Source organism: Cryptomeria japonica, chromosome 3 (genome assembly GCF_030272615.1).
Source record: "Cryptomeria japonica chromosome 3, Sugi_1.0, whole genome shotgun sequence".
Lineage (NCBI taxonomy): Eukaryota > Viridiplantae > Streptophyta > Pinopsida > Cupressales > Cupressaceae > Cryptomeria > Cryptomeria japonica.
In genome coordinates, this window is record NC_081407.1 from 732,038,107 (window position 1) to 732,051,463 (window position 13,357).

At 34.6% G+C, this 13,357-nt stretch overlaps 1 long non-coding RNA gene across 1 annotated transcript in view; it reads left to right on the top strand.

The window, feature by feature from the left end:
- The first annotated feature begins 708 nt into the window (after window positions 1–708).
- Window positions 709–13,357, top strand: part of LOC131074906 (uncharacterized) — a 39,856-nt gene continuing 27,207 nt past the window's right edge. Inside the window, exons 1-2 of the long non-coding RNA XR_009113138.2 lie at window positions 709–753; window positions 963–1,056. This is a non-coding gene — a long non-coding RNA (uncharacterized LOC131074906). The remainder of the gene's footprint in view (window positions 754–962; window positions 1,057–13,357) is intronic.

Consider the following 13,357-nt stretch of genomic DNA (forward strand, 5'->3'; position numbering starts at 1 on the left):
CTTGCCCAACACAATTCTTGCCTGGATGCGTACAATCCATATTATTAGTTTTTGCATAATGCTTCTTTTCATCATTTAATGCACTACATAATATTAACACATAAGATGTTAGACTTATTTTACAATAATAGTAAAAGAAGATAGAGATTTGTTTGAAGAACTTGTTCTTCTTATTGCCTTCACAAATTTCATACATTTGATAGCTATTAAATGATATTTTCTCTTCTCCAAATTGACATGCTATTTATATGACTACAATAAAACAAATGCAATATATAGCTGGTTTGAACGGGGTTGTGCGAACTAGGTGTACCAATTCATGTATGTGGAATTATGCTATTCGAGGCCTACAAACCAAACAATTTTGGCTTGGTTTGGGGGGGGAGTCCTACGGCTACTATTCTACTAAAGACCTTGGAAGTCAAATTTGGCGGCTACTAAGCTTTGGATTCGTGCATTCAGTCAAAAGTTGAGTTGATTTTAAATGTGAGGGATACTAGAAAGTCGGTGTAATCACAACGAGTTAAACAAGCTGATTAGAAAAGCTCTAGAAGCTTTGACTGGTTTCTATAGTTCTACGAGAGCGTTTACATTATATATTGTGCTGCCATCTGGTCAAACTTTATCTTAGTGGCCCGTAATCATCGTCAGCCCTAAAACAATATTTAAATACGATGGAAGTTCAAGCCTCGAATACTCAAAAGTCTGATTAATTTGATCTAACGTGGGCAAAGAGCAGTGCCATTCTCCTTGGTATGAAACCTTTTCTTCCTTGCTAAAAGCTAGCTATTAATTTGCGCATCTTCCCTTCCAGTCATCATAGTTTTCGTCAATATTTATTATCAGAGATTTCATAACTGCAGAATGAATCAGTAAATGCTTTATTTTAATGTGGGTTTTTAAATCTTGACACTCTCAATTAGACTAACATGTCCATGTCATTTTTTCTTTTATGTGGGTAGAAAATATTAAACAGAAAAGTTGTACACTGGATTTGCTGTAACTGGAAGGGCATGCTCAACCACGGATTAAATTTATCGGTCGACCCATTCAAAGGTAAAGTCCAAGTTTATTGTTAAATAAATAATGAGCAAAGCTAGATTAAGCATTTTTATCCTTCATTGCGCAATGGTTTTGTTAGGGAATTGTTATTTTTGTTTGAAGTTAATCCCCGCCTTGTGGTTGATGCTTGATTGATCAAGTTCCACTACCATATTCGGTTTATTAGTTCGTTAGCCTATATAGTTGTCCTTCGCATTGAATAAATTGTGTTTTCGGGGTTGTGTTATGTTAATTGTTATGATCTGGTTGCCGAGAATTGAAAAAAAAGGAAAAAAAAATTGGGACATGTCTAGAAACTTAGGGAGTACGGATAGATGTTAGAGCATTTCTTCAAATTTGTTCTTCTGCATTTCTAAAGCACACGTGAGCCTTAATATAGTAGATCAGAAATATATTTTAGTTCCTCTGGCTGTTTAAATTTTCCAACAATATTTTAGCTGTTCACTAGTAATATTCTTTTATAGCAGATATAGACTTGCACTAGATATAAAAAAGAACACAAATATATTATATAAAACCAGTGGTTAAAATAAATGGAGGCAAAATATATCTGAGGTATACTTGTTTGTATGGTAGCATAGTGGCTGTTATATTTTTAGGTTTCACATAGATTTCTAGAGAAATCTAGAATTTACTGCTGGAATATTTTAGATAAGTAGACAGTAGAAAAGAAGGCAGCTATCATTGTATTATATATAAGTAGTAATATAAAAAAAACAGAAAAACATAAGCATATGTATTGTATGGTAGCATAACTGCTGTTATATTTACATGTACAGATTTCATATAGATCTTCAGAGAAATATAAATATGTTTTTTAGGAAGATGATCAAAATATTCATAACATCACTTAATCTACATATACTTTCTTGAGATATAACATGTTTCAAAGTCAGAAAAGTTTTACTCTAGACCATGCTTTGCTAAAAATATATTTATTTTCAAAGGCGAAGGCTTTGCTAAATACATTAATAAATTTGTCTCATGTTCCCCATGACTTCAGTTCCACCACTTTCTCTTCAATCAATTTATCAAAATATTCATAACATTTACAGATTTCATATACATCTTCAGAGAAATATAAATATTTTTTTAGGAAGATGATCAAAATATTCATAACATCACTTAATCTACATATACTTTCTTGAGATATAAGATGTTTCAAAGTTAGAAAAGTTTTACTCTAGACCATGCTTTGCTAAATATATATTTAGTTTCAAAGGCGAAGGCTTTGCTAAATACATTAATAAATTTGTCTCATGTTCCCCGTAACTTCAGTTCCAATACTTTCTCTTCAATCAATTTATCAAGCACTTCAATATGATTTTGGTACTTTTATAGTATTTTTTTATTGTCACAAAATATAGTAGTTGGACAATCTTGTGATTTATGTGTTTATTCATGTAATCTTCTAAGCCTGTGCAGAATCAATAGCTTTTATGGATCACAATGATATTGTTGATTGTTTCTTATCTCTTGGAAGTGATCTTAAGTTAATTTGAAAGATATCTGAAAGTTAATTTTCTATCATCAACTTGTATAATCATAATCTACAAACCCTACAAGATTAGCTTCTCCTCCATGTTCATATTAAATCCTAATTTCATCTATATGTTGAATGTACATTAGCATACTACTTTGTAATAGTAAATTTTTAACATACTTAAACACAATGTCATCTACATGTGCAATATTTGGTTTATGTGTAATCAGCTATAAGAGATTTTCAACAAGTTCTTTTTTTAGAATTTTTTATTTAATTTTTTTAGGATGTGGTAAGCTCTCAATTTTAATCCTACTCTAGATGATGTACTATCTGATTCACATTCAAATATATTAAAAAAAATTAGCAAATCGATAGCATACTTTTTCTCAGAAAGAAAGATCCTACCTTATTTGCAATACATGCCTACCCAATTTTTTTTAATCAATCCAAGATATATTATTTCAGAAACTTGCTTTAATTGTTCAGCAGTGTTTTCAATACATTATACACGATTTCCTATATTTGTTAACTTTTAAGTGTCATGTTCTTTAATCTTGTTTAAAATCATATAATGATAACTTCAATCTATACTAGTATTTTTTTTCATATTTATCAAATCTATGGTGTTTGTAAGTAAATTTCTTCCTTTAAATTATTATATAATATTAAAAAATTTAGATTTATTTGATGAATTTTCTATACAAAATTTGTAGCTAAAACAAGTTATTTATAAATAGAAGTATTTTTAGCAATTATATAAAAGGTCTTAATATAGGTAATACCTTTTTTTTTCAGAAACATTTATTTGTAAGGCTTGTATGCATTTTCTTTAATAGGTCCATTCGTACCTAATTATAATTTTGCATTTTAGGAGAGTTGTCAATTGTTGAGTATTATTTTTCACTAGAGAGTCGTACACATCTTGCATAGATAATTCCTATTGAGAATTTTCTTTTCCTTCATCAAGTATATACACAATATTAATTTACATTACTCTAATGACATTGCTGAATGCTTGTTACTATTCCAAGAAAGTAGAACTAACCTATGGTAAAAGATGGATCTTGAAGTTGACTTAATATTGGCATCATCTTTGGTATAATTAGAACCTTTATACCAAAGTAGATCATGTCCTCCTCTTTCGTTTCAAGTTTGACTCCAAGACACATACTTGCTCATTACATGTGATTTGTAGTTGATTGTTTGCATCCCTAGGTGAATAGTCTCGCCTCAATTTGTCCCTTCCTAGCTTCAACTCGGTAGTAAATAAGACCAACATAAGGTGGGTTGGGATATGGGCTAGGTCATGGGGATACCCCTTGTACAACAAGAAAAAAAACTAAAATTTATGTTCTTCTCCATCTTTGTATTCAATCCCATATGTTTTATACTTCTAATATATATGTATTATTTTAGGCGATTTTCAATGACCAATGTTGTTATACTAGGGCATGATGTCAACATAAATATTTCATATCGAGTTTGATAATAGTGAGGTACAAGATATTTAATAAATATCATCAACACAATTTTATATAGTTTATTTAGGGTCTAGTTAGAACTCAAATATTGTCAACATAAATATTTCATATCGAGTTTGATAATAGTGAGGTACAAGATATTTAATAAATATTATCAACACAATTTTCTATAGTTTATTTAGGGTGTAGTTAGAACTCAAATATAGTCATACTTCATATGGTGTATTAAGTATTTTAAAATTAAGCATATTCGATTTTAACAAAATATGAATAGTATTTTTAGTTTTGAAAAGGAGTATCCTACCTCCTTATAATGATTATTGATGTTGTGGAAATGGGGACAAGGCAAGCAAAAAGTTCAATACATTAATAAGTTAGTTTCAACCATAAAACCAAAACAAAGAACTAAAACCATTCCAAACATATCAAAAAAGATTTCAAAAACCATGAAAGAAGTTTAACAAAAATAAAAGAAAGGAGAAAAGCCTCCCTAAGATGCTTTCATGATGCCTTTTGATGCTTTTCCCTTGTTTCTCCCCTCTCCAAGTCCCAAATGAGTGTAGCTCTTAGCTTTTAGCACTAGCCGTGGATGCCATATGGAGATTCAAGATGGTTGGATATGATAAAAAAATGCTATGCAAGTGTAGATAGTGATGCTATGAGAAAGATCTATGCTAATACCAGTATAGTAACAATACTCTAATGCTTCCTTCTTTTCTTGAGGAGAAGGGTTCTATCTATAGAAGAAATGGGGAAATCAAAGGTTAAGATTGAGCACTCTTAACAAGGGTTAGGATTGAAAGATATTCAATCCATGTGAGACTTTCAACCCAGCCCCATGTTGACAAGTGTCACCATGACGAAGCTTGAGAGGGGAGAGAAGAGGCATTAAATGCCTGAGGAGACATGAGGGTCACCTTAGGAGGGTTTGGTTAGGGTTGAGTTAGTGGAAAAATCTTTTATCCAGTGGGTAAACTCTTGTGCAAGAATTAAAGGGATAACCATGGTCAAAGAAATGAATGCTTGAAGAGACCCATGAGTTAAAGAGATGGTTGAGTTAGAGAGAAAGTCTCTAACCAAGGGTTGAGTTTGAGTTAACCATAAATGGTTATTGAAGAATTCAGAGGTTTTGGAGAAGTGACACAAAGCCTTTAATGGTTTGTGAAGACTTTGCATGTTTTTGAGAGGTGACATTTTCCTTGAGGAATGTGCAAATTATTAGGAGGGGGATTAGGCTAAATAGGAGTTAGAAGAATCTAGAAGGGGGTTAGAAGAATATAGAAGGAGGTTAGTGAGCAAGTGGATTTTGTAGGAGAATGCAAGTGGGATGATTTTTAGGATTTTTAAATAAATATAATTTTATTTAAAAGTGTGCAACTGAATTTTGGATTTATTTAAATAAATCTTAATTTATTAAAATGAGAAAAAGGGGGATAAAGTATTAAATGCTTGAAGACATTGAGGGAAACCATTAAAGGCTTAAGAAGATTCTATAAGGAAGCTGTTAACATTATTTTGGGGTTGTCCATAGGTGGCATTTTAATCGGGTGACACCCCTTTCTTTTGAGTTCTCAGCTGCGCTCATCGTACAGGCCATGTGTCTTTTCGGCGTTGTTCCTAATGGCCTACTTTTTCTGTTTGAGGTTAGGGGAAACACGGATTTTCCAAATGGCTCGGGTTCCCATGACTGTGCATCCCGTTGGACCCCACTCTGCATCGTGCGAAGATAGGGACACATGGTGCCTCCGCGCTTCCCGTCCTATTTTTGTTTAGATGCTCCTTTTTGGATGTCCTCAGAGCTGCCGCGTGTTATCCGTGGTGACCTGTCTCTCTAGCTGTGATTCGCATCAAAATATTTTCTATTTGAGCAGGTATAGAGATGATACGACAAGGTGGAGGCAACAATCTCAGAAGTCATTTTGCTGGGTTTGTTCCTACAGGATGCCACGATGGTTTTTTCTGCTCAGAAGTGATTGTGGGAGGATGGTGAATTCTTTAGACTGTTAGCCGAGCCGAGGGCTCTATTTATGTTGTTTTCTTTCTTGTTTTAGGGGTTCAAAACTTTAATTAAAAAGAACAATTAAGTATTCTAGATAGCAATTAAGTCTTTTAGTTATTATTGTTTTATGAGGAAAGGATAATCAAATTGTGCCTACGGCCTCTACGATGTTTGTTTTGAGTATGCTGTAATAGTTTTCTGTGCATTCTTATAATTTTGATGACTTTGGAAATATATGCCTAATACTCTGCCAATTAAACTATGTTTTGCACTTGTTATCTGGTGGATGCATGATGTATGTTTCTTTATGTTAAAAGGAATCTTGGTTGTGTCTTGTTTATGGTTTTGTTCAGATGTATAGATTATTGTATAGGTTTTATATGTTGTTTATGTTTGTCACAAAATGCTCTGGCACATTGCCTAAATAGTCTAGATCATTTTTCTTTAAGTTTCTTCTTCCCCTTTTTCCCCGAATCACAAGGAAGAGCCGAATTCTTAAATCCAGAGGTCATTCAGTGAATTTAGCGCAATAGGTCCTCAGTCACTGAATTTCCCATAAGGCTATTTGTTTCGAAAGTAAAATTTAGAGTCAACAAAAGCCATTAAAGGTTTGAAAGACTTTAAGGAAACCCATTAAAGGTTTGAGAAGACTCTAGAAGGAAGCCATTAAGTTTGAAGACTTAAAGGGAAATCATTAAAGGTTTCAAGTGGGTGAGGATAAATATGATTTTAAATAAATAATTTATTTATTTAAAATAGTGGTGAAACTTGCATTTTCTAGAAAGTGCAAGTGGGTGAGGTTTTTAGGGTTTTAAATAAATATTTATTTATTTAAATGTGAGAGAAGGTATTTAATTAAATAAATATGATTTGTTTATTTAATTAAAACTTAGAATATGGTTTAAGTGAATTAAATCAAATCAATTGAATAATTTATTTAATTAATAAGAGAAGAGGGTTATGATGAATTAATTAAATATTAATTTAATTAATTGTTGATCGATGGTTAATTAATCAAATAAATATTAAGTATTCATTTAATTAAGTGGAGAGATTTGGGTGTCTACATTTGCCCCTCTTCGAGACGGTGTGGTTTATTGCATCGTTTTAAAGAAAAAACAAGTAAGCATGGTATATGTCCCAAAATGCACCAAGTTGGTGGTTAGGTATGCCCCCTTGAGAGATGGGACAATTTTTTAAAAATTCGAGCGATCTCTCAATTTTTTTTAAAAAATTAAGCATGGATGGAATGGAGGATTTGGGAATGAAGGAGGCGAAGGGTAGGCTAGTGAGTACCCTTAGGTCAAGTAGGAAATACAGTGCAAATGTAGTGTTGTTCTTTTGATCGATAAAGTCTGAGTAAGTGAGTCAAATTGACCTGATGAGACTTAGATAATTGATGTAATTATCCAATGAAGTCAAGGTATCTGAAGCAAAATATTCGTTGAGACTTAGACAATTGATGTAATTGTCTATTTTGATTATGTTTGATTGGTTGCTCAATTGATAGTGTTTGCATTTTAGGTTGTTTGTGGCGATTGCTGGACTTAGCGTACCTATTGAGACTAGGCAATTGATGTAAATGTCTATTGTAGTCTAGGTGTGCGTGAATTGATGTACCTATGTAGACAGAGTAACTTGCTTTGCTTATAGGATGACCTAGGTAACATAGGTTACGCACCCCCTCTTTGCTTATAGGATGACCTAGGTAACATAGGTTACACACCCCCTCTTTTTAGAGATGGAGGGTGATGAACATGACTTGATTAGTTTGATGAGACACGTTGTAGGGTATGCGATGTTGATGATCGAGATGGGGAGAGTGAGGTGGGGAAGTAAATTTTAGATAGAAGGTATGGAGGACCTAGGATTCATTCCTGTGGAAGATGATCAAAATAGAGTTATCCATTGACATGAATGGGGTGCGTATCATTGTACTCAGTCATGATTTTAGGGATAGCCCTTCACATGTAGCTTTCTCATAGAAACCCTATTCCTTGCGTATGCATGCATACAAAATATTTACAATGTATGAATGAATAGATGTATGAGTGATATACAACGAAATCTAATATAAACAGATGAGATGAAATGGTGATCCATGGCTTATTCATAATGCTTTATTTCCTCATCAAGAATAGTAATACCGATCTTGGCCGACGTATCAGAAACCAAGGTTGATCATTTCACCTATAAGAATTTCACCTATACGTTATAGTCAGTATGCCATAGTGATGTTATTTTTGCATAGGATCTCATAGCTTAGTGAAATTCCCATATAGACACCATTAGTACATGCCCCAAAACTTTATTGGAATAATCCATAGATAGAAATTAAAAAAAAATATATCATGAACCATCCTGACCACTCTAATCACTTATGGATATCCTGGAGTAGCGTAGGAACCTGATATAAATGCAAAAGATTCGACCAAGTGCCTATCACCCAAACATAATTTTCTTGTCAAAGAAATATGGTACCATGTCTTGTTTGTAAGGAAGGATGCATCCTTGTTAAGATGGTTGTGCTCAAATGTTTGATTTGTTTGTTTTTTTGATAAGTGGTCATCGTTTGAGTAGCTCAAAATATTGTTTTGTGTTTTTGGTGATGTTTATGTGCAAGGAAAATTTTTTTTGCAATGTTTTTGATTGTTTTGGATGTTTTTGTCATGTTTTTGGATTTTTGAATGTTGTGAATATTTTTTGTGTTTTTTTCAAGACATTTTTCAAATGTTTTTGGTATTTTCTGAGATTTTATGAATGTTTTTGGTATTATTTCAGGATGTTTTGAATAAGTAACTCAATGAATCACAAGCTTGGAAAATCTACTCCCATCATTAGGTTAAGAACATTGCCTCCAGTTAAGTGTCAGTATTAAAGTGTGACATGGTACACATGAGGCAATAACCTTGATTGCAGATCAATAACAAGCCATGGTATAAATGATAGATGAATGGATGTGATTGGAACAAGTCTGAAAGAAAATGGAGCCATAGCCTTTACAAATGGTGTCTGTTTACTAGGTTTTCACCACCGTACTTACCCAAGGCACCACTAGAGTCATTTTCACCATTTGGATGAATGATTTTTCTTTACTATTTTCTTAATTTTTTGTATTTTGTTCTTTTTTTTTTTCTGAATTTTGTTTGGTATTTTCTGACATTTGATGAGCATAATTCTCTGCACAACTTACGTATGAAATTTTTTGAGATGCATGCTCTTGATTGGATGTTCTAGTGGTTCTCCTTCTAAAGTTGCTAACTGATATGCCCTAGACCCAAAGGCTACAGTGATAACATAGGGACCCAATCAATTGGATTCAAATTTGCCTCGGTGTTCTCAATTTGGTTGATTGTGAGGATTCTCTCTGAGAACAAGATCTCCTAATTTAAATGTGTGAGGTTTGACCCTATGATTGTAGCTTCTGCTCATGCATTGTTGATAGGATTTTAGGTGATTGTAGGTAGCTTGTCGCTTTTCATTAAGCAGTTCCAAGTCCTGAAGATTTGAGACTCGATATTCTTCATTAGTAATCAAATTGCACAGGGAAACTCATAGAGATGGTAATTCAACCTCAATAGGCAAGGTATCCTTTGCTCCATATACAAGTGAGTATGGGGTTGCGCCTGTAATGGTTCGAATACTAGTTCAATATGCCCATAGTGCAGGATTCAAACGAATATGCCAATCAAGACCGACATCATTGACTGTCTTCTTGAGGATCCTCAATATGTTTTTGTTTGAGGCTTCTGCCTGACCATTACCTTGTGGGTAATATGGGGTGGAGAAACGGTGTTGGATATGAAACTTCTCACAAAGTTCACGAACATCCTGATTTTTGAAAGGAAGCTCATTATCTGTGATGATGGACATGGGTACACCATATTGATAGATGATGTAATTGAGGATGAATGAGGTGATCTTCTTACCGGTGACTTGGGTAAGCGAAACAGATTCAACCCACTTTGTGAAGTATTCTATGGCGATAATGATGAATTTGTGACCGTTGGATGAAGATGGATGGATTTTACCCACAAGGTAATCCCCATTGATAAAAGGGCCATGGTGTTGTGATAGGTTGCAATTCTTGCACTGGGGCATGTATTAGATCTCCATGAACTTGGCACTTCTTGCACTTTATGACAATTTAGTAGGAGTCTTTTTCCATAGAAGGCCAATAGTATCCTACTAGCATGATCTTTTTAGCCAATGAAGGGCCACTTGAATGAGCTTCGCAGATACCTTCATGTACTTCTTCTAAAGATATGGTCACCTCACCTTTCTCTAGACATCGGAGGAGAGTACCATCGAGACCTCATCAGTATAGGGTTTCATCAATGATGGTGTATCGAGTAGATTGGCATATGAAGGTTTTTTGCTGGTTGTTTGATTGGTTAGGTCAAAGGATTTGATCACATAAGCAAGTGTAAAAATCTCCATACCATGGGGAATCAAGATCGATGAGTTGACATACCATCTTGGATTTCAAGATATCATAAGTGGGGATCCAAAGATGTTCAGCTAAGAACTCATAGCATATTGAATTCTATGGTAGATCGAGGAGAGAGACTATTGTAGCCATTGCGTATGCAGCTCAGTTCTGATCTCGAGGAATCTGCTCAAAAGTGATAGCTGTGAATAGTTCTTTGAATCTATCAACCATTTTCTTGTAAGACATGAGCTTATCATCCTTAGTTTGGTATTCATCATTGACCTATTGGTTTACCAGTTTTGAATCATCATAGATCTGTAGCTCTTTAAGTTCCACTGCACAACCATGTGTAGTCCTGTGATCAAGGCTTCATATTCCACTATGTTGTTCGTGCATGGGAATGTAAGCTGATATCATTTTGGAATGCTATCATCTTGAGGTGTGATGAAGAGAATGCCATCTCTTGAACCATGTCTGGTGTATGAGCCATCAAAATATAACTTTCATTGTCGTGTTGGCAGGATTGTGAAGATTTCCTCATCTAGAAAATTTGAGATGAGTGGATGGTCTCCTATGAGCGGTGTTTTGGCCAACTAATTTGCAATGACTTGCCCTTTTATTTCTTTTCAGTCCACATACTCTAGATCAAATTTGCTGAGGAGCATAACCCAGTTTTCCAAGCGGCCTGTTAGTGTTGCTTTACTAAGTAGATACTTGAGTGGATCTATCTTGGAAATGAGTTGTATCTTGTGTGTCAAGATGTAGTGCCTCAATTTAGTGGCTACCAAAATTATTGCTAGACAAGATCGTTCAATAGGGGTATAATTGAGTTCATACCCTACCAGTGTTCTAGCAATGTAGTATACTGCACATTCTTTGCCTTTTGTACTATATTGTGTGAGTAAGACACCTAAGGCCATAACTGTAGTTGATATGTATAACAATAATGGCATTTTTGGAGATGGTGGTATCAGTAATGGTGGTTTCATTAGGTAGTCCTTTAGCTGCTGGAATGCTTGTTGGCAATTCTCTTCCCATTTGAAACGAACATTCTTGTGAAGCAAATGTGTGAAGGAATGACATTTGTCGACCAATTGTGCAATGAACTGCCAGATTGATTGTAGCCTTCCTTGTAATGTTCTTAATTGACTGATGTTCTTAGGAGTTGGCATTTTTCATAATTGCTTTTACCTTTATAGGATCACCCTCAATTCCTTTGTTTGAGACAATGTATCCTAGGAGCTTCCCAGAGGTTACCCTAAAGACACACTTCTTTGGATTTATGCGTACATTATATTGCTCTAGTTTGTTGAAGATTTTGTGCAGTACAACGAGGTGACCCTCTCTGGTTAATGATTTAGCTAGTAAATCATCCATATGGTCTTCCATCAATGTATACATCATGTCATGGAAGATAGTAGTCATTGCCCTTTGATATGTGGCACCAACATTCTTGAGATTGAATGGCATTACATTTCAACAGTATGTACCCCATGGGCATGTAAAAGTTGTTTTGTGTTGATCCTCTAGAGCAATTTTTATCTGGTTGTATCTTGAAAAGCCATTCATGAGTGATAGCATTGCATGTCCTGCTATGAGGTCCACGATCATATCAATGTTTGGAAGAGGGAAGTCATCCTTAGGACATGCTTTGTTTAGATCTCTAAAATATGTACTTATATAGATGCCCCCAGTTGGTTTGCCACTAGTACCAGGTTGCAGATCCATTCTGCATAGTCAATGGGTCTTATGAAACCCACATCTAATAGCTTTTTGAGTTAAGCTTTTACTAATAGTGCAATCTGAGGATGCATCTTTCTAAGATTTTGTTTTACTGGCTTGGCTCCTTCTGCTACTGTTAAGTGATGCATTATGAGTTCTAGATCAAGGCTTGGCATGTCTGCACAAAACCACGCAAAATTGATTTGTCTCTTGCAACAAAAATCTATAAAATCAAGATCTTCTGCTGGAGTCATTGATTCTACTAGATGTAGTGTGTGTGGATTTTTTGGTGCCCCCAGATTGACTTCCAAGTTGTTTCTTCTATGAGAATAGATGATCTCTCCTGATTAGTGCTAAAGGGGAGAATGTCAAACCTTCCATCCTCGGGCGCCTTAGAGAGGTTTTCACCATTAGATATGTCCTTTGTTTTTACTTTTTTTGTTTCCACAAGTGCCACAGTGTGGTTTTCACCTGAGGGTCTTGTTTTTATTGTAATATTTTTGTGACTGAAAGGTTTGGCATTCTCTCCAAAGTAAGTTGTGTTGTTAAGTTCAATAGCATACCCAGGTTTATGATCCCCACTTGGTATGTCATCCTATAATTCAAGAAAGTCTATGATCACATCATTATTTTGGAAGGTGTCAAGGTGTGGAGGATCTTGTTGGTTCCACATAATGAGTTCAGGGTGAATAATTGGCATTTCTTCATCGATTAGGTTAAGTTCATAGGATGCATCGGTTATGGTAAGTATGGAAGAACCAAGGTCATCGTCAGTACTATCCTCTTTGTTATTAGGCTCGGGAGGTGACCTATCTATTTTTGAAGTATCCTCATCAACTGGGTCCCAAAAGGTTTCAATAAATGCATCTCCTTCATCTTTCTTAACCTCAAAAGTGTTCCTATCAGATGATTGTAAAAATGAAGAATCCCACTCGTATTCATGTGAATTCATCTCAGAATCACTCGGTAGAACTTTGTCACTATATGTTCTAGAGATGTCTGCTAATGTGAAAGGTTTGTCAATAGTTGCTGTAGGGGTTTTATCTGACAGGGTTGTTGATGTTGCTTGGGTATCTGAAGTAGACAAGAGTTTTATCCCATGAGTGATAGTTTGGCGGGCAACATAACTCTTTTGCTTACTTGCTGTAAATTTAGAAGTGTTTTTGTAACTTGAA